The following is a 21,982-nucleotide window of genomic DNA, read 5'->3' as shown; positions in this document are numbered from 1 at the left end:
TTACAATTGGATTATCCACTGAACCAAGGGCTGCATACCTTGTGCAATGGAAATTGAAAAATCCTGTATGACTAGTGTCCACTGATTATGTTACTGCACAATGATAAATGTGCCATATCTTTAACACTACACTCTATAGTTATAGTAAAGTGCACTTTCATGATTAGAAGCACAAGAAAGTAAATCATGTGGTGAGGATTAAATTAAAAATACAATTATTAGTGAGATTAAAAACTTTTGGTGGCCGCAGCAATAATTATTTTTTTCAGGTAACCATCTTATAAAAGTGTTCAGGTGTAATTAAAGTCATCATGTCATACTGGGAGACAACTGTTCTTTTTAAGTTTTTCCTCACTGAGTAACATATAAGGCATGAGCTGATTTCCTTGTCCTTGTGTTAGGATAGAGGTGTTGTCTTCAATCCTCTTATGCTTCCCTTGGGGTGCTACAGAGAAACAGAATACATTTGTGTGTGTGTGTGTGTGTGTGTGTGTGTGTGTGTGTGTGTGTGTGTGTGTCTATATAAATCTCTTATCACTGTCTATTGAGAGATTTATTATAAAGAATTGTGGAGTGGACTAAGATGATCATGAAGACCAAGTCCCAGGGTCTATAGGGTGATCAGCCAGCTGGAGATCGAGGGATAGTGGTGTATTTCCAGGCAGAAGGCCAGCAGGCTCAAGATCCAGGAAGAGTCAGTATTTCAGTTCAAGTCTGAAGGCAGGAAAAAGCCCACATTCATAATTTTTGCCTTATTTGAGTATCATTTGTACTTGAATTTTCTCTCCCTGACTCTCCATATATCACACACACACACACACACACACACACATATACTGTATCAAATCCACTTTTTCCACTGTATCTTATTTTGCTTTTATTTAAATATTGACAATAACAGAAAGTTTAGGGGGCACCCAATGCAAACTTTAATTCTAAGCAGAGTCCCCTCCCCAGCATTATCATACACATAGCAGAAAGGGATGCCAGGACCTGGGAGGAACAAAACTTAGATCCAGACATGATTTAATATATATGTATTTGAGAAGAAGAAAAGCTTGGAGTATGATTATGGAAGGGCAGAGATAAGAGTGGTGTGAGGAAAGCAGAGGGGTAGGGCCATGGTCTAGTAAATTACATTCTTTAGAGATTATGGTGGGTGATCATGCGCATGAGCAGGACCTGATAGCAGGACACTCAGAAATGTCCCTGTATCCTGGTCTCATGAACCCATCCAAAGGAGTCTGCGGGCCTGGCTCCTGTTCAGGATCTCAGCTGGTTCTGGAAGGTAGAACACCCGCTAACTTCGCCTGGAGCCTGGCTGTGGTTGGAGCTTTGTGTAGACGGCATCTCCACTCCAAGCCGATGCTTCTGGGGAAGTCATCGCGGGCGCCAGGGGCTTTGAGGTTGGGTCTCACAGACAGAGGACAGGGTGAGCTCGCGGGCAGGATGGGTCTGCATCTGGGGGGCTCCCTGAGCTGGAGCCTGCCTCTCCCAGAGCCAGAGGAGCCCAGAGGCCAGGTGTAGGCACAGCTGCGTGAGGTACGTGAGGAGGCAAGCGTGGCTCACACCGGGCCTGGAGCTCTGCTCTCCCTGCCTGTTTGCTTCCCACACTTAACTCTCCACAGTGGTTTTACCCACTCATTGGTCAAGACAGCCGACGGGCCTGTTCAGGACAGCCAAGTGACCAGTTCATTCTTCCTCAGTATCTTTTGGGAACTCCTCTGCAGGGGTGGAGGCAGAGAGAGGGCCCAAACACCAACTCTGTGTGTGCTGGAGTCCAGACTAGGTATGCCCTGTGAGGCAGGGGGCAGGGATGAGAGAAGGAGTACCTCTCTCTCCCCTTTATGGGGGAGAGAAAGTCCTTGTCACAAGGTTGCAGAGGTCTTGCTCACCTTCCACCTGGGGAGTGGGTTCAACCCTGCCTCCTGGTTCCCCCAGTAGATGACCGCTCCCAGCCTGCCAGGGGAAATGGATGTTTACGGATCAGTGACCCCAGCTCCAGAGTCCTGAAGGAGCAGAGGTGAAGGTCAGCCAGGGAGGGAATAGGGACAGTCAGAGGAGAGAGGCCTTTTTTTGGGTTTGTTTTGCTTCCACAAAGCCAGTTTGTCAAACCCTTTGGGGGACGTGGAAAGTGCCTTTGAGAAGTTTTTGGCAGACAGACCCCTCAAGCCTCATCTGATCCACACCTGGAGGCCACTTGGCCACCCCTTTTTGCCCACCACCGGCATTTCAGAGGCACAGATCTGTAGGCCTGGGATTCCAGTCCTACTCCCCAGGGGCTGAAGTCTATGGACTGTAGCTGGCTCAGGGTGGTCCTCCCATAGGTGGGGAGAGAACTCTTAGATGTTCAAGGCGAAGGGGGTATGAACAGGTGTCTGGTCTAATGGGAAACAGGTTTTCCTTGAGTAGGTAATAAACTTTCCATCTTCCAACAAGATCATCTTTCTCATGTTGGAAGTCACCTGCCTGTGTTCCTCTCTCTCTGATGATCCCTGGGAACATTCATCTCCTCTCTCGAGTCATCACCTGCCTCCCTCAGATGCCTTCAGCTTCCTCCATTCTGTGTCCACAGTGGCTAGTGACAGAGACCCTTCCAGATTGATGGGTGTCAGTCTTGGCCAGCTGGCCAGAGTCAGGGGACTGGGATTCAGGGAAGTTGAATGACCCAAGGAGGAGGTCCTCAAGGAAAGTCTTGTGAGAGTCCCTCCCATGGACGTTCTCTGCTTGTAGATGGATGGCATCTTGTAGGTGTTGGAATCTGGGAAGGTGGTCTCAAGCTGATGGCTATAAGACAGGTGGGTCTCCTGGGGGGTCCCAGTGATTTTTGGGAAGAAATGGTCCTAGAGGACAAGCTCCCTGCCCAAAGCTGTGGATCTGGGTGACAGCAAGCTCCTGACCTTAGGCAGCTCCACTGTGCTCCAGGGAGGAATAGGTAAGGTGGGGCTCACAGATCAAGAGGTCAAGCCACTTCATGTCCAGATGGCCTTGTCCTTGGGGATGACAGCCAAGTTCTTGTATCATAGCACTTGAAAGTGGACTTTGTGTGTTAGTTCTGTTATTCCAACTGACATTAAAATAAATGCATGCCTATTCAGATTTTTAAATTGTTCATCTGTGTACTATGTAAAATAAGCCAGTTTATCACCAACAGTTTGAGAAGCTAAAGTTTATGAAAATTATTTTTAAAAGGCTATTATACCACCCACAACTTCAAATACTTAAAGCAGCTATTTAAAAAAAAATAAATGTTTAATTTTGTAAATGCCTATAGACTACATGTGGGGTTTTCTAAACTAGATATTACTAGTAAGAGCAGTGAGTTGTAAGTTTGATTGTATCTAATTAACATGGTTTCACAGGTAATTTAGGCTCAAATATGTGAACACTTATGTATTCATAAATAAACTTAAAATAAAATATGATGTTGATATGTGAGTTAGAAAACATACACCAAAATAAATACAAACAGACATAGATAGTGAACAGTTTCCCCCACAACTGAATTAGTTCATAGTCTTGAGCAACCTTTAGTGCTTTAGTCCATTGGGTAAAATCTGTGAATCAACATCAAAATTTGGCTGCTTAGATGAATCAATGATTTCATATTTTTTAAGACTGTCCATCTTTTGCCTTGATCTCTGAGTTGAATTTGGTTATTTTATTACCTCTCCTCCAGAAGTTCCAACTATTTGAATATTAGTTGAGACATAGTGGTTACAGAGGAAAACAGTGGTCACGAAATCAGGAGAACTGCTGAAGGGTCAATACAGGCAGATTGAGGTACACTAATTGGTAGCATTCAAGAATATTAAACATAGATGTATTTTCATAGGAAAGCTCTAGCTGAAAGAAAACAAATGGAAATAGCTGAGCTGGCAGAGATGCTTGCAGACTGCAATGCAATATTACATTACTTCACAGTTTTTTACTATCAACTTAAGGGCAAACAGGGCTCCTTCAGTTTTTGCTTATGAAGACAAAGGGAAAACGTTGTGTTCTAAGTAGGATGTGGCTTAGGAAACATCTAATTACAATGACAATCTCCCTGTGGGCATACGTATTAAGACCAAGTTCTCCCAGCCTAAAATCAATTACTTCTACTTATAGCAAAAACAAAAGTCTGAGTTAAACATAATTCGCAGAGGCGGTTAGCATTCCATTGCAGGTTATTGCTTCCATCCAAGAGAGGAGTTACCCAATTTAATCAATTCTCTGAGTGCTAATCCTCAGGTAGGAAACAACTGAGATTATAAACAGGGCAATTATTAAGCATAACAATTAAGACACTGTATTGTAACTAGATAATTCACAGAGTTTTTAATGGTTAGCCAGAGAATTCTAGTTGTTTAAAATACTTACTTGAGCTTTTATTCAGAAGTAAACACAAAACACATTTACATGTTAACTTATTTCCATGCTTCTAGACTTGCTCTCTTCTCATACGTTTTGAACATTGAGGTCAAAGTTTTCTTTCCAAAGGAAAACCTTAGGTCACTCTCCTGTGTAAAATATTCATCTGCTCTTCCATGCTCTCCCAGTGGAGTTCAAATGCTTCACATGGCTTAGTGGGCACTTCATGATCTGACCCCTATTTTCTTCTCTAGCCTCATCTTTTGTGTCTGTACCTCTCTTGACCTCCTCTCCCTTTTTTTCCACTTGAATTCCATACTCTGGTCATTCTGAATTTCTTTTTATTTCTTCAAGCATTATATAATTTCTCACTCTTGGGCATTAATAAAGGCTGTTGCCATTGTTGGGTACTTTCTTCTGCTTTTTTTTGCACAACTCTGTTTATCATTTAGGTTTCAACATGGATATCAATTCCACTGGACATCTTTCCCTGACTCACCAAGACTGGATTAGTATTTTTTTGCATAGCCCCATAATGCTCTGTGTTATATCTATCATAGGTCTCTCTATGCTGAACTTGCTGCATTGTTTAACATTATATCTACTTACCACTCTGTTGTATTCCTAGAGTCTAAGTGCTAAGGAGGTAGTTGTTGCTTAAATGTTTATTGAATGATTTCATTATTAAATGCTTAGCAAAATGAAGGTGCTTCTCAATCTCTTAGTTAATATGAAAATGATTCTCAGTATGTTCCAGAAATTTGAAACACTTCCACCAGAAGCAATGGCTTACTCTGTGGTTTTTATGACAAATGGGGAGCATAGGAAGATTTCCATTGCATGAGGTGTGTGTATGTGTTTGTGTGTGTGTGTGTGTGTGTGTGTGTGTGTGTGTGTGGTGGGGGTAGTGCATTTAGTTTGAAAACTTCCCAGGTAACTCTGGTATGTTCCCCTGATGCAGTGTGGCTTTTGGACCACATTCAGTAATTTAAACAAAGAAATTTGAGCTTTTGCTAAGTCAGCTAATGTTTTAATATAATTTAGAAAAGTCTTTGCCCTAAACCTTGGGGAGGAAAAAAAGAAGACATTAGCATTTGGCTGTTACAAAAAAAGAAGAAAATGGTTAACCCATTACCTCGGCCTCCACTTCCCAAACCTGGTTTCAATAGTATCATTTGTCATCTGGTAATTATTTTACTTTCCATTAATGTGAGATCTGAGGATACTACTATTAACAGCTCCTCCAAGAGCATGACTTAGCTGTATTAGTTCCCTGCTAAAGTTTCTGTGTAATGGGTATATGGAGGTGTTAGTCCCAAGATTCACCCAGATAGCGTGAATTTTAAACTGTACATAGTAACCCTGTCTTAGGCAGCTACTGTCTGTTTTTCTAGCTATAGTCCATTAAAATATTTGGGCAGTGTATTCATATTATAGATTGAAAAAAGGTATGGATATTAGAAAGTAAGATGTTTAGAAAGAAAAAACAAAGAGTGACTTTTGGAATCTTGAACCTGTAGGGCTAAAAGGGGAGGGAGCTTCAGAATTCTCTCAAAATGGTGAAGAATTAGCAGCCACTGTCTTAATCCTCGATGGGATTTACTGAAGTATTTGTGAAAACACATGGGTAAAATGGTATTAATGAACTATTTAAAAATGTTTTTTGTATCCTATATCTTAGAGAAAGAATGGCTTTAGAGAACTTACTATTTGAGAACAGATCATTGAGGAAAAATGATGGATTAGTCAATTAGTAGCATTGTGATAGGAGGGTCACCTCTTGGAAAAGCAAATTTGAGTCCTACATCACACAGCATAAATTGATGACTTAAATGTAAAAAAAACATTTTATAGTACTAAAGAAAAACATAGGTAGTTTGTATAACTCTTGCTGATTGTAAGTCATTTTAAAACAATACCAAAAGCCAAAACCATCATAAACTTTGTAGCAAAAGTTACCACAAAATGTTTTATATATACATATATATATATATATTTACAGACACTTACATATGTTTACATTCATACACACACCTATATATGACAATGGGGAAAGTGTTTGAAAAATATATGCCTAGCAAAGAATTTTTTTGATTTGTAATGAGATGTCATGAATAAATAGGAAATAAAAATGAAGATATGTATGTCAATGGACAAATAGGCATTTCAACATGCAAAATAATAACAGCAAACATGAAAATGTTCAAAATCACTAGCAAAGTAAAAACATCCATTATAGAAAATAATAGGTAATTCACATTTATTTTTGCAAAGTCCAAAATGTTTGTTAATACTCAATGATATTAGAGGTATAGGGAAAAATATACTTAAACATTGATACCCTTAAAAATACTTAATTCTTTTGGTATTGAAAGTTTGCCTCCAGAATTTATTGTACGGATGAAAATAAATCAACGCTAAAGATGCATGTGCAAAGATGCTAATGTAACTCCAAAATGTTAAGTTCCATGGAAACAGGACTTAGTCAGTTTTATTCTGTTTTATCTAAAGTATCTAGAACAGAGCCTGGCATATGGTAGGTACTTAATAAATGTTTGTTTTTGTCATAATAATACTTGTCATAATAATAAGCAATCTAAAAGTGTAACAATGTAGAAATGGTTACATAAATTAGAGTATATTCAATAAATGAAATTTTATGCAGTTATTTAAAAGAAAGATATGAAAAAAGTATTATGTAAGGACCTTCATTATATATTAAGTATATAGACATATATTTTAAGAAGCAGGCAACTTTATGCTGACTATGGTCTCATTTTTTACAAATTTTTCTTCTAAGATGACAGACATTGAAATGTTAACCATGGTGTGATATCATGTAATATTTATTATATTTTCTAATGTTATATTGCTAGGTATTACTTGCAAATAAAATAATAAGATGAATTAGTAAAATATTCATGTTAATAATTCTCCACAGCTTACAGAGCACATTTTACGCCCATTATATAGCTAAAGGCTTCTATAATCTTATTGCCATTGTACTTTGCCTTTTAATCAACTACTTTCTTTTTATGTATTCTTTGTTCTAGGCAATCTGAGCACCTAACCTACCTAAAGAAAACTTCATTTTATTATATCTTTTTAAATATTACTTCAAATGTTCTCTTTTTTGAAAACTCCTTACCTTTATTTCTGCTGAAATTCCTTAATTTGTCCAAGTTATGTCTCAATAATGCCTTCAGTTTTTGGAAGAAAACGTAATTTTTAATTTAATTTTTTTCAGTCCTCCAATTATTTTGTATCTCTTCTATGGCATTAGCAAAACATCTTGAATACAGCAGATTTTTTAAATTAGTGAGCTGAGATGTTTTCAGAAAAAGCTCAATTACAGTCCTACTTATATAGAAGAAAAAAAGAGGAAAAGAAAATATTTATAATTAGCCTAAAACTCTGTGAGGTGATTTCAAAATATTTTGCATGTTTTAATTTCGCTTGCCAAATAGAGTTTATGTGTATATTTTAAAATCTAAGTAATTCAAGTATAGAGCATTGGAATGAGGGCTTTTTTAAACCAATATTTTATTAATTCTAGGTCATTGTATTGTTTTAATTTATAGTAATTAATATATATCAGTGATCTTATCAGATCACACATGCTGGTGTCAGAGTAACTGTGATTTTGAAGTTAGCCTGAGTAAGAGATTTGAAACTGATATATGCCCACATAAGTTTTGTGATTTTCTCTAACTTAGAAATATTGCAAATCTTTTTGAGCTGATACAGTTGAGAGTTTAAGATGAGAAAATTTAGATAAGCATCTCAGGAATTATGACTATGTTTTTTCAAATGTGGCAGGTGTGGAGCACTTTATTTTGGCTTTCATGCAGAATCTTAATCCACGCAGGAAGTATGTCACTTTATCCGTCTCAGTCATCAGTTCTACTGACACCACTAAGCTGGGAGATCCAAATGCAATCATGGATAGCACACACCGGTTTAATACCTAACGGCTCCTGTCCTAGTGGTCATTTGAAGGTAGGGTGGCTGTAAGTGCATCCTTATTTCCTGGGCAAGTCACTGTCAGGGTGGCAGATTTCCTCAGGAGACCCTTGCCTGACATCGCTTCTGGGTCACGTGTCCTTCCACTCCTCCGCTGAGGAGCAGGCATTCAGCTGCGAGCTCCCTGTCGCCCCAGCCGGACCCTCAAAGTGCTCTAAACTCACTGTACTCAGATGCTCCTGAACTGGCTTTTATTTCTGTTTTTTCCAAGAATGGCCAAGGAAATATCTGTTAGACTTGGGTTTATGAAGGAGTCGAAGCAAAAGTCTGTTTCACAGTTAAAAACAGGAAGTCTCACAATGAGTGGCTCCAATTCTCCGAGCTGGGGAGAAATAGGGCTGATTTATTTTGAAGGCCTGCTTGCTCAAATCTCATTTCAGTGCTTAAGCGGCTGCCCCAACTGTCCTAAGGTTTGAACAGGGGAGTAGACTACAACCCAGGGAAAGGGTTGAGCACAGCTGTCCTGCAGAGATCCAGAGATCAGGCCTTCTTCTTTATTATCAACAGTAACAACCACAGCAACAAGCACCGCCACCCAAAAAACGGCATTTTCTATTTTTTACTTACACCCACAATGCATGTGTAGTCCAGTTGCACGTTTTCTAGAGAACACCACTAAAATGCTTTCAGTCCATTTTTTGATGTTGCTCATTTTCTTGTACTGTAATGGTACTGATGTGATAACGAATATTTAAAAAATATCTTTGCCTGTTTTCTTTTGTTTTCAAAGCTCAACATTTTAGCACTTTAGGAAAATGTTTCAGGGTTATATTTATTTGTTTTCAGATGGAGACGATGTGTGCAGGTAGCATTCATCATTTTAAAAACAGTGTTTTTCTCTTTCAGATCCCAATTTTCACTCATTATTAGAGAGCTGAATTCTGAATCAAAGATTGTGCACAGGAGATGTGCAACCTGAATAAAACATTTCCAGAAGAGCCTGAATAATGCTCCTGGCTAAAGGGAACTGAAATGTTCTTGAATTGTAAATGGAAAAAATTCAGGTGTGTGTACTCAGGAGCACATGTACTAAGAGGCTAGTCATTATTATTCTTTGTGTTATTTAACACTTAAGGGGCCCCAGTATTTTTCGTTTCGAATTGAACAGAAGTGGTTTGATAAGTGATTTCCCATCTAAATTGTGGAGATTCTGTCATCATTCTCTGTGCAGAGAGAGACAGCATTGATAAACAACTTCAGAATAGGTGGGCTGTTAATGCAGTACTATAACTCAAGCAAAATAATTAGTTCAGACAAACACGGCCATTGACAGTATCAACTGGCACTTTTTTCTCTTATATAATTTCTGTATAGCTGGACATTGAGAAGTTAGTGAACACATTGTTGGACTCATACAAAGTTACTGAGAAACTGCGGAAGGAAGTAAAGGTAGATTGAGGAGAATTAAAGATTAAAGTTAATCTCTGACCTCAAGGATTTTGTGTTCCATAGGTAAGTAATGGAATGTCTTTTCTTCTTTGACTCATATCAACAACACAGAATAAAGAGTGATGGGCTACTTTTTGAGAAATTCTCTGTGGTATTTAATTCTGAAAAACCATGATAGAAAAATTTCTGAAGTAACAAATATTATAGTCTGGAGGAAATAGAAAATAATAGAGCTTAATCTTATGATAATTAAATGTTAGATGAAATTGAGAAAGTTAGATATGTATCATGATAGAATGTATAAGAATGACTACATGCTTCTGTATGTAAATTTATATGCCAGTTATTTTATATACATAAAGGTAAAAGATAGTCCCACCACCTAAGAAGAAACAAAATATCTATCAATAATTATAATGCAGGGAACAGTGAATTCTAAGCCAAGAAGGATATTCTGTAGTCATTAGGGAGCTGTTAAAAAATTTTGAGCAGGTGAATGACATGTCCAGAATTGCATTTTATGAAGATTAACCTGATGGCATTTTCAGGATTGATTAGTGTGAAGCCTGTATTGTGACAGAACAGATTGTGGTAATGCAAGTCTGAAGTATGGTGGTGGCAATGAGAATAGAAAGGAAGAAATTGATTTGAAAGATCCATGACAGTGGAACTACGGGACTTGATTATTAAATATGGAACCTGAAGTAGGAAGATATCAAAGATGACTCCAGACACTTTGAGCCAGAATGAGAAATCAGGTATGGAAGAGAAAGAATGTCCTGATTGTCAGTGGTTTATTATTATCTCCTGGGTGCTGTGAATCGTGTAATCAATGGCATTCTACAAATCTTCATCCAAATCTATGTTGCACATCTACTAAGCATACCATGTCATCCTGGCACCTATATCTAAGCTATAGTTGATTAGACTAAGAGAATGCAAAATAAAATTCCCTTTAAAAAAATTAAACCTTAGTAAATAAAAATTTTCATAAAAATTCATTTCCAAAATAAACTGGACCAATCTGAGTTAGAAATTTGCTTAAAATTTATCCATCCCGTTGAAACCAAAGCACTAACTAAACACACACACATACTGTATGCGTGCACACACACACAGACTAGTAGGTAACTTCTCTAGAATCACTTTTAGTTATTCAGGAAATCTGCTGAAGTGGGATAATATGCTGAGTCAGATTCTCCTAGACGTTTTGTATTATACAATGTGCATTTCTTTTAAAAGGTTACAAAACAACCTCTTACTGACTTAAAATTTAACATATCTTACACTTAGATTGTCCTTTGCATTTTTAGCAAACCTCAGCCAAATGCTGTGTAACTGTTTGGCATGTTCACAAATAACCAAGATCGTGAAGGACACGTATGTCTACTCTCTATGCACATACTTAGAGCATGGAGTTAAAATCGATGCTTTATCCATGCAGTATCCCCTAGGCTCATTAAAATGGTCCAGGGAAGTGGGGATGTAATAATTCTAATAAACTGCTTTGCTTAAGGGGTTTGGAACTATTCTATATAGAAATATTTGCATGCAGTTTAAAATTTTTATGTGGATATATACAACCATTCCATAGAAAAATAAAAACATGATTACCAAAGCCGCTGTTGGTAAGACACTACTGTACTAACTTCATTCATGACTACAGATACATTCCATGTGTCACTTTCCTGTTTTAAATTTCTCATCTTTATTTAAAACTATTTGCTTTTATACTATGTGTTTTTGTAATTCCCATATACCATTTAGGTGACATTCTCAAACTGTAGAGGTATCATGATGGTACATAAAGCCAGTGGATAAGTGTCCCAATCTTCATGGAAAGTGAAAAGTTGCTCCACTTTTGTTTTTCGTTTTTTTTTTTTTGGAGAGGCTTTTAAACTTTGGCATTAAAATAAACATTTACTGATGCTGTTGTTTTTGAGTAAAGGCAGCAGTCATAGGAATTTAAGTGATAAAGCTCAAAACTGCAAAGGGATATCAGGTTTGGAGCAGGCAGCTTTATACTCTGCCTACCGTTCCTGGAGGACTTGCTCACAAGTGATGTACAGCTTAATGACCAAGACTTAAGGTGCTGTAATCAAACGGACTTAGTGTGAATTCTGACTCCATTATACCGGGAGTCTCTGGTAGCTTACTTGATTTCTCTAAACCTTTGCTTCATTGTCTGTAAAATGGGGGGATTAAATATTCACCTTACAGTGTTGTTACAAAGATGAAATAAGATACAGTGTGTAAAATACTTAGTAGAGGCCTGTCACATGATAGTGATTCATATACAGTTGCCTGTATTAATTAATTCATAGCCACTCGTAGCGTTACATGGTAGTCATAATGGAAGATGCTTATTTGATATTGTGACGTTTAAAACATCTTCTTATGACACCGCATATGTGGGCCAGTAGTTTTTTTCTTCACTGCTGTGTCAACCTTTTGCCATTTCCGTCATTACCACATACGTTTCTGTATTATTGCGACTTAATCATTTGGTTGCCTTTGCTACTCCAAGGGCGCTGTGGGCTTCCTGAATGCTTGTTCTGAGAGTGGATGTGGATCTCTCAGTATACACTAAGTGGGGATAGATTTACGTAAATCATGAAACCTCAAATCAAAATGTTGTTAATTGAAATTCTATTTGTTTATTTCCATCTCAGTAGAAAACTCCATCAGCTTGATAAAGTTATGTATATAGAGTTTTAATCACATTAAGTAATAAATGAGTTTTAGTGATTACACAAATACCTCTATTTTATGGTGGGTTGTGGACAGAGCAGAACAGTTGGTAGCTCTGGAAAGATGAATGGAAGGGCTGCGTCACTTATGACATTAAATTCCCATTTTAATGTAATAAAAAATGGGAAAGTTTCAAATAGAGCATGATCCAATTAAGCATTCATTTTCTAACTCACCATATTATTTCACGGGCAAAGTGCTAATAATATCCAAAGATTCTTCAATTTCCTTATGGACCTGATTTATTATTTTGAGTTTAGATACAAATTAATTTGAAACAAAAATGTAGCCATATAAAAATTTACTCCTCAAATGCCTATAGATGTGTGTATTATTTTCAATGCAAAGATAACTTTCAGCAATATTTTTGAGGGTTGAGGGCAATTTTTTCTTCCCCACCCCTGCTACCCAGTGAGTAAGCGCATTAGACTAATTTCTTCTAGTGAAGCAATGTAAGTAGCTTTGTATATGTTGCCTACTAATGTATTTCTTTCCTTACTTTGGTTTAAGGTAACACAAGAATTGGTTTCAAGTTCTACAACATGAAGAAAATTAATCAGTTTTAAGTACGGTTCTTATTTCAGGTTGGAGAATTTGAGAATTCATAGAACATGTTAGGTAAATCTGTATACTTATCTTTCAATTGTACATTCAACAAATATTTATTAGGTTTCTATTTTCCCTCTCAGTTAATTATAAAACATTTATGATAATATTCATTATTTTAAATCATAGCCTAATCTTTGTTGTTATGAAGGAAAAGAGCTCCACCTACAATTGTTAGGTGAAATTATCTTAGATTTTTGTAGGTTTTTTTTTTTTTTTTTTGTCCCATAAGAATCTAAGACAGTTGCAAGTTGTTGGTCATGCACCACCTGCAGAAAAGTCTCCTGAGGTACCATCCAAAAATATAAGTTCTCTAGGGGTGGGGTCTGGGAGTGCACAATTTTGGCAAGCTTTTAGGTGATTTTCTATTTGTACTTCAGATATTGGGAGCCACTCAAGAAGACAGTAGGGGCTGACTCTCGAGTTTGTGCAGAATTCTGCATAGAGATGATATTAAGTACACTCCTTAATTAATTAGTGTAGTTCTGTAATTTGAGAAATAGCTGATTGCACCTATTCCATTCTTCTTTAATTTTCAACTCTCCTTCTTTCTTCAGCTCCCTCCCAAGGCAAACACGCATAGGTTCCCAACTCCTTAACCTAAGACTACTATGAAGAAGTTGATTCCTCCATAATTATATCTTCATATAATCTTGGAGACTACCCAAGATCGATGTTTCAATTTCAGAATTTCCAAAATTTCTTAAGATGTGGACAATGCACACACATGCCCTAAATATGGAAGCTGAAAAATAAAGTACCTTGTTTTATAGAATGCTACAGCTTGAGTATCTGATTGTGCTTGAAGGTATTTTCATTGATTCATTTGATCTATTTTTGGTTGAGCTGATCAAACATTGTCAGTTTGGGGTAATTTTATCACTTAGTGCTGGCTGTACCCTGGCAAGGAAAAAAAAATAAAGGGAAAGTTAAACACATCTTCTAATGCAGAAATGAATAGAGCTGAAAGAGTCCCAGTGTGGCCTTCTGGCACTGGTCAACAAAGCTGAAAAATGAAGTGGGACAAACAAGGAAAATGGGAATGGGGGAAATGTTTCCATAAATTCAAAATTAAGTTCCTCCTTCAATTTCTGTAAAGCAAACTCCCTGTGGTAAACATCTGGCAGACCATTAACTTTGGCTACTTTATTTTATTAAAAAATTGTAAGGTGAGAGAAATCTCTCCATTTGGAGACTGATTGAGCACTGAGGAAGACTGGGCATCATGTTGCCATTTACCTGGTACCCAGGATCTAACAGAGCATATTGCCCACACAACCTTTTCTAAGTTTTCCACCAAAGATTGCAATTCTTTGTCATTTTTAAAAATCATTAATCCTGAGAGTTATTCTTTTTCATATATAAATCAGCCAATCAGTGGCCTGTATCTGCTGGAGCAAAAGTGGCTGCAAGAGTCTTCATGTTTTATAGCTTCTTGCATTTTTTTTACTGTATTATTTTCTACAGGAGTATGAACATCTAAACCATTCACATAGAGCTTCTTTCAATGATCCATCAGAAGAATGTGAACTGTTGATTGCACCATTTTCTTTATTTGCACAGCTGCTATAACCTTCAATCTAAATCATTTTCTGTCTTCCCTTTCTCTTTTTTTCCTCTTTTTTCTCTTTTGTGAGCTTCCTGTCATTTTTGAAAGTAAACATTTCATATTCCACTATCAAAACTATTTGTGTACATTAGCTGTCAAGCCATGAAGTTGCTTATTAGTCAGGTCATTTTCTGTTAAAAGTGCTGGGCAAATGTTAGAGAAACAAATGAAAATGATGTATTTTTTGTTGAATTTAATGTAATTTATGAACTAGTATCCCTGTATTTCTTTGATTGTACTTATGCACCTGTCATATCTCTATCATCTGTCTTAATTATTTAACATGATTTTTAACCTAAGCAATTTTAAGGGAAAAACATTTATTCAGTTTTATGAATGATCTTAATAGATTTTTTCTAGAACAACAAAAGTATAGTTTCTGCTTATTTTAACTACCTTGTCTCTGAACATTCATACATAATTACAAGATGCAAACCAGTCCTGAATCTTTTGTGAATAAAAACTTTAAAGTGTTTTTCTTTTAGTCATACAAAGCCTTTTTTGCTAATGGGCATGCAGTAAAGCTTCAATATTGACTTGTGAAACAATTCCAATGGCTTATTTTCAGTTTATAAAAAACAATTTTTATGACAATATTGTTTTTGAGAGGTAAAAGCTTAAGTATAAGTAGCTGAATCTTTAGTTTTGTATGTGAGTTCCAGGGTAACTGCAGTGAACTATATTAAAACAAAAAGTATTGGTTGTTATACATAGTCTCAGCTAAACTAAATACCTACATCTCTACCTATAAATGTTTAAAATGCTATGATTGCAAAGTGAATTTTATAGAATTTCTTTGCATTTGACAATGGCTTCAGAAGTTGAGTTAAGGTAAATATGATTACAAAGATGAGAAGTCAAGCAGGAAAGATACAATTTTGAACTGGGAAAACTGAGGTTTAGATTTCAAGGAATTTTTATAAAAGTTTATATAGAGAGTAAGGGCAAAGTTCTATATTCTAAATGTGCTATTCTTTCCTGTATAGTGGGGTTTAGTGTATTTTTTTAGAATTTTTAATTTCATTGAGACACTTCTAAACACATATACAAAGTAGAGTTTAAAATTCAACTTTAGATATATAATTGAATCCCAAGACTCTTTGAGAGAAATACAGGATCCATAAAGAATTGAATATTTGTATTGCTTTTTAATTACATGAGTAATACAGAAACACTTTATAAATTATTCCCAAGCCCATAAGTGTATAGAATTAAAACAGGAAGTCTACTTTTAAGCTCTCAGCAAATTCTATTTCCTTCCGCCAATGGAACAATGCAATTACCTTATCTATTTACTACTACTTGATTTTTTTTTCACTTAAAATGTGTCTTGCAGTTCTTTTCATATGATTTATCATGTTCTTTTTGATTTGTTCAGTTTTCCATAGTAGCAATATTATATTCTTCTACTTACAATTCCCTCATTGTTGAGAAATTTCTACATATCTTTGCTATTACCAAATTGTGCTCTAATGAGCTTTTTTTCATATGTCTGTGTACACAAGTGAATATTTCTAACAGATTGGCTTCTAGAAACAGAATTAAATGGCTCACTATCATTCTCACTTCTGAGTTGGAAACATCCTGCCACAGTACCCTTCCCATCAACAGCATATAAGTGACCATTTGTCTTCACTAGTGTCAAACCAGATATAATAGATTATAATCATTTTCTGATAGTTAGTTCATAATTATTTTAACTTCCATTTCCTTGAATACTGATAATGCTCACTGGTTTTTCAAATATTTATTTTTTTGCCCCTGGGAATTTCCTCTCTCTGTCTTTTGACCATTTTTTTCTATAAAGTTTTTTCTTATTGATATGTCAAAGTACTGTATATAATCTAGTTGAAATCTAAATGTAAAGGTGACAGAAGAGTGGGGTAACTTTCCGGCCCTGTTCTACCATCTGCAAAATGGGGACAATAAAGGTACCTTCCTCATAGTAAGGGCTGAATAATTGTTGGTTGATTTTATTAAACTTTTTATGATTGTATATCATTTTTTAATGATATCAGTGTATGGCTTAATGAACAGTGTTCATCTGAAGTCTCCTGAAACTTTTATGGGGCACAACAGTACAAAATAGGGTAGTTAAGTTCCAAATATTTTAATTGTATGTATTTTTGTTACCTAACTTGCAGATCCCTAAAGGGAATCTTTAAGGCCTGTGGGCACCTGTCAAATATTAAGTAGAAATTAATTGTCTGATTCATTTAGTCCATACTGACAAAGGGAATTTGCCCAGGCCTCTTCTCCTAATATATATCTATCTGATCCATCAAAATTTTACTTCTGATATTGAGTAATTTAATCAGATAGTTGCCAATCTCTAGTGAATTTACTTGTAGTTATTACTAATATACCTAGCAGATTTATGGGAATCCATTTTAAAATTTAATTGCTAGACTATTTCAGGTTACCAATAAGTTTAATCAAGTTCCAACATTTTTATTCTCCAGCTCTCTTTGAATTTTGAGTTCATTGCTTACAGTTATGTATAAGTATGTATGTTTGTTTGCATATTTTATCAAGCAGAAGCAGATTATTTAGAGAAGTGGAGGAAAAATGAACCCAAATCTGATCAGAAGACATGCCTTGTTCTTGAAGAACAAGAATCTAATTCTAATGTCCATGAAGACATATTTTCACAGGTGATTTTTTTTATGAATATGTAAAGACATTTTCCCTTCTAATTTCAGTACTGTAATTCTCTAAAATTCCTAATAATCTCCAAAGACCTTGCATACTTTTATCACCTTGCTTTTAGTCTTCCTTGAAGTTGCTTATGCTATTGCTCTTTTATTGCAAAACTTGTTTCTTACCCATTTAATCTGCTAATTGAGGTTTTGCCTTCTGAGGTTCTGACAGCTGCTACTTCTTGCCAGCTGACTCTGCGCTCTCCATGTGCTTCTTTACACTCACCCTCTGCCTTTTCATCTTTCAGTTTATATCAGTCCTCCTTTCTTCAGCTGCACTGTCCTTGTTTTATTTTGTGTGCAAAGATGAAATATGCTTTCATGACAAGAAATGTCACCACTAATCTTATTTTCCATTTCTAGTGTGTATTTTATTAATTCTTTTTTTCATTTCTTAGCCTACGGACTGACACAGTACCAGACTTATTTCAAGATTTTTGACTCAGTCAACACCAACTGGCATGTGTTAAACTAGGAGAAAAGAGAGAAATCAAACAGAATAAGAATGACCCCAAATCAGCTGTACTTTCTGGATGAAAAACTTTGGTAATTGAATTGTTACATAGCCACTAGGTGTAGAAAAAGGAATACAAAATGCCCAAGATAAAACTGAGAAGAATTACTGAGTATGTAAATTGGATTTGAATTAATTTGCTCCTGTGATAGAACCTAGCCCTATAGGAAAGCATCATATGACTGAACCTGAAAAGAAAATGACTGTCAGGCCTAAAGCTCACTGACAGCACAGCAGCATTCCTGATATGCAGCACATTTAGTAATATGACCGAGGGCCTGAGTATGATTGACCATCACCACCAGGAAAGAAACATATACTGTATATATTAGGTTTAGAATAGTTTATTTTTCTTTTTCTATATGTCTGAATAAAGAGGAGCAAATGAAAAGATTTAATGTTTTTCTGTTTCTGACATTTACTGAACATACTGAGGCCAGCCTGGAATTTTAAAGTCTCTTTAAAATATATTTTCAATATTTCCAATACAGGCTAACTTATTGCACATATTTTGGTGTAAACATTTGTTTAAACAACCATACACAAATGGGTGTTTGCTATAAGGTAGAGAAAAAAATACATAGTGTCAAAGAGGATGATTTTGTTCCAGAAACAACTGTTGATTTCTAATGATGAAAAATGAGATTAAATATTAAACACAATGAGAAATACTGGTTTAAGGTGTATCACAACAGTGTATTGAAATTATCTTCTAAAGGCAGGAGTCATCCCTGTAAAATTCTAGTGTTTCTAAAAAATTATTTATATCTTATAAGTTTTCAAAATAATTTTATTTTATTTTTGACATTTACAGAATACCCTTTCCTCATTCAAGTGCTTTAACACAATATTTGAGGGCCAGATCTCTTGTTTCCACTGTAAGGTTGGGGTTACTGATCTTCCACAAGAATAATAGCTTTGGGTTAGGTTCTAACGTCTTACATTCTAAAAAAAAAATAAATAAAACTTTGAGTTTTCGTTTTTTTTCTAAATGTGAGAAATATGGTTCTTTAAAAAAATGAACAAAACAGAGTTGGAAAGAAATTTTAATGTAATCTTATATAGTCTGAATAGATTTTATGTAGATTAGATCATCATAATATTAATCTTTTTAATCAATCCGATGAAGATACATATCTCATCAAAAATATGTTGCCATTTCCTTATGTTTCAATGTGATCTGATTACTTCCACTTCAAAACCACAGTTGCCTGATGGGTTTTGCTAGTTATGTCTTGTGAAAGAAGAGAATTTATGCTAAAGTCATCCTAATTTCCCTGCATTTATTGAGGATTAGCAATTGACTAGTGGATGAAATGATACTCATGAGAAGCTAAGTGCACACTGAACTTACAAAGCTATTGTTTTTTTTTTTTTTTTTTACAGGGGTAGGTCTGGTATCAAAGGCCTGCTGTGTCTGCTTCTTTATCAGTATAATCAAGAAAGGCTCAAGCTGAAAATAGCAAGTGATGAGTTAAGCCCTCGTTCAGATGCAGTGTTTGAGAGGTAAGTGAGAACCCGTTTGCTCAGGGCTCTGGGCTCCAGCTCTCCTGTCACTGTCCTGTAGTTTCCCAAGTGTTTTTAAAAAGTACAATTGAAATGACATTCCATGTGACTGGCACACAGGATAACAGTGTCAGTACAAAGGACACACACTAGCTATACCCGCATAATTTATGACAAAGTTTGGAGAGCTACAGAAGCTAAAGAAAAATGACATAAAACTTTAATTATATGCTGAATATTGAGAAAAATAGTGCATTTTTCTTGTACATTCCATTGCAAAAGTGGAGATTCAGAACACTTTTTGAAGTACTTATTGTTGCTGACAGGATGCAAAAAGGTGGTGTTTTAATATATAAACGTTTTTCATTTTCTCCAAACTGGCAAATGTTTCCTATTCCTTTTCAGTGGGTGATACTGCCTTTGATGATTGAGGATGTCCTCCTTCTAGGGGCTCAGAGTATAATATAATACTTACATATGACCCTACAATTCACAAAAACCTTCCCATTCACCATCCACTTGGTATGATCTTTGTGATGTGTGTCAGGCACATTAGTCCTTAATGTTTAAGGACTAAAAGGAAGACAGAAAATCTAATGTGGTCTAATATTCTCCCAACCTATTTCATACTGTTTCTCTAAATCAAATTGTTGATCCCTTGAAAAACTCCAAGGCTAGAAATCATAAAGAAAATAAAAGGACCAATCATTCTGAATAGGCAGTAAATTTTGTGTTTTTAAGTGGGGGAACATAAACCCACATGGAAAGATAAGGAGAATAATGAGGCAATGGCATAGTATTTTTGAATTGCTAGCTATTAAAAACAAATTCTTTCCCTTACTAAAAGTTTTTTCATTCAGACAGCTAAGTGTTCAGTGTCTGATTCTGGAAAGGGATGACACCACAGATAGCAGAGAAAACAAAGCACATTAATTCTTGACTTTTGATACGCAAATTGCCAATTCAAATTAATAGCCAAGAATTATGGTTGCTCTTTATATCCTACACTCCAACAAGGAAAACAGAATTGAAAGGGAGATAATTGTGTCACGAAAGAAAAAATTAATGGGTAGATAGGGTGGATCCCTACAAAAGAGGTGTTCAGAGCCATTGCTTGCTAGGAATGGGCCTGGGTAAATCACTGGTATTTCAGAGGGAACTTGAGGGTATAGATGACCTGCTCTTCCCTTTCTGTACAAAGTTCAAGCAGCATCAGGGCCCAGGAAAGAACTGGCTGTGAGGTGTGTCTGGTCAAAGAGGAACAGAGTCAAGAAGTTCCATGCACTTCAGTGAAGGTTCCCAGATTACACAACAAACCCATGTGCCTCGGGCCAAGTTACCTTAGTAAATGAATGAAGGGTTTCTGAAAAGGCCCTGCAGTTGGGAAAAGGGATGGTTTAACTTTGCCTACCAGTACTGATGATTGTAGACCTGCTGGAGTTCTATACAGCTGAAGTCCCTGCATAGATGGTTCTATCCCAACCCTGGCAGAATGTAAACCCCTTAAACCAAGCACAGCCCTGGGTATAGTTATGAGGCCTAAATTGGTTGGAATTATGCTTCTATCACTGATTTGCATAGGGATTAATAAACAGATTTTTTTTTTTTAAATAACAGATTTAACAAGCTAAGGTTCTTACTTCTTATGTGTGTGTGTGGTATAAGGTTCTTACCTGTTATACTTGTGATGTGTGTCAGGCACATTAGTCCTTAATATTTAAGGATTAAAAGGAAGACAGATGATCTAATGTGGTCTAATATTCTCCCAACCTATTTCATACTATTTCTCTAAACCAAATTGTTGATCCCTTGAAAAACTCCAAGGCTAGAAATCATAAAGAAAATAAAAGGACCAATCATTCTGGCTTCCTTTCCCTGAGACTAAAATTGATAATTGATTCCTTAACATGATGAGGGAAAATCCAGGCAAAGTTGAGAGAGTGGTGGAAACCTGTGAAGGCAAGAGCTTTGCTCTGCACGTTGCAGGAGAGGTGGAGAGAACCTGCTAGAATCACCAAGCAGGACAGGGATACAAATGATCCTAGCACCAATTTTTTTCGCTTAGAAAGTGGCAAGCATGACACCAGGAAACAAGCCCTGGGTGGAGAGATCTTAGGAAAACTTGGCAGAGTTTCTGGGTACTTGAAGTTGCACTGAAGAGGCAGAAGATGCAAAGGCTGGGGACTAGACGAATGTTAACTTCACCGATTTCAAAGGGAAACTTTCTTGAATGGGATACTTTCCTAGGGAAAGAATGGGCCTGTGGACTCAAGAAAGATACTGATCTATGGGAAAAAGCTGGGCTTGAGTTGATGACTGGAAAGCGGGACGATTTGGTGGGATTTTTGTGAACTGAAATTGAAGGCCAGATGTAAACAGAAGTGGATTCTCAGGGACAGCTAATGACTGAGGCAAAATGCACCTTCATTCTGTCGCTTGGTCCTAATCAAAGAACACATTCCAGGGGCGGTGGACGGGGAAATGGAGAAATGATAGTGAATTGCCTAAGATTAAATTCTACTACAAGGAGGA

Source organism: Manis javanica, chromosome 1 (assembly GCF_040802235.1).
Source record: "Manis javanica isolate MJ-LG chromosome 1, MJ_LKY, whole genome shotgun sequence".
Lineage (NCBI taxonomy): Eukaryota > Metazoa > Chordata > Mammalia > Pholidota > Manidae > Manis > Manis javanica.
This window is presented reverse-complemented; position numbering follows the sequence as displayed.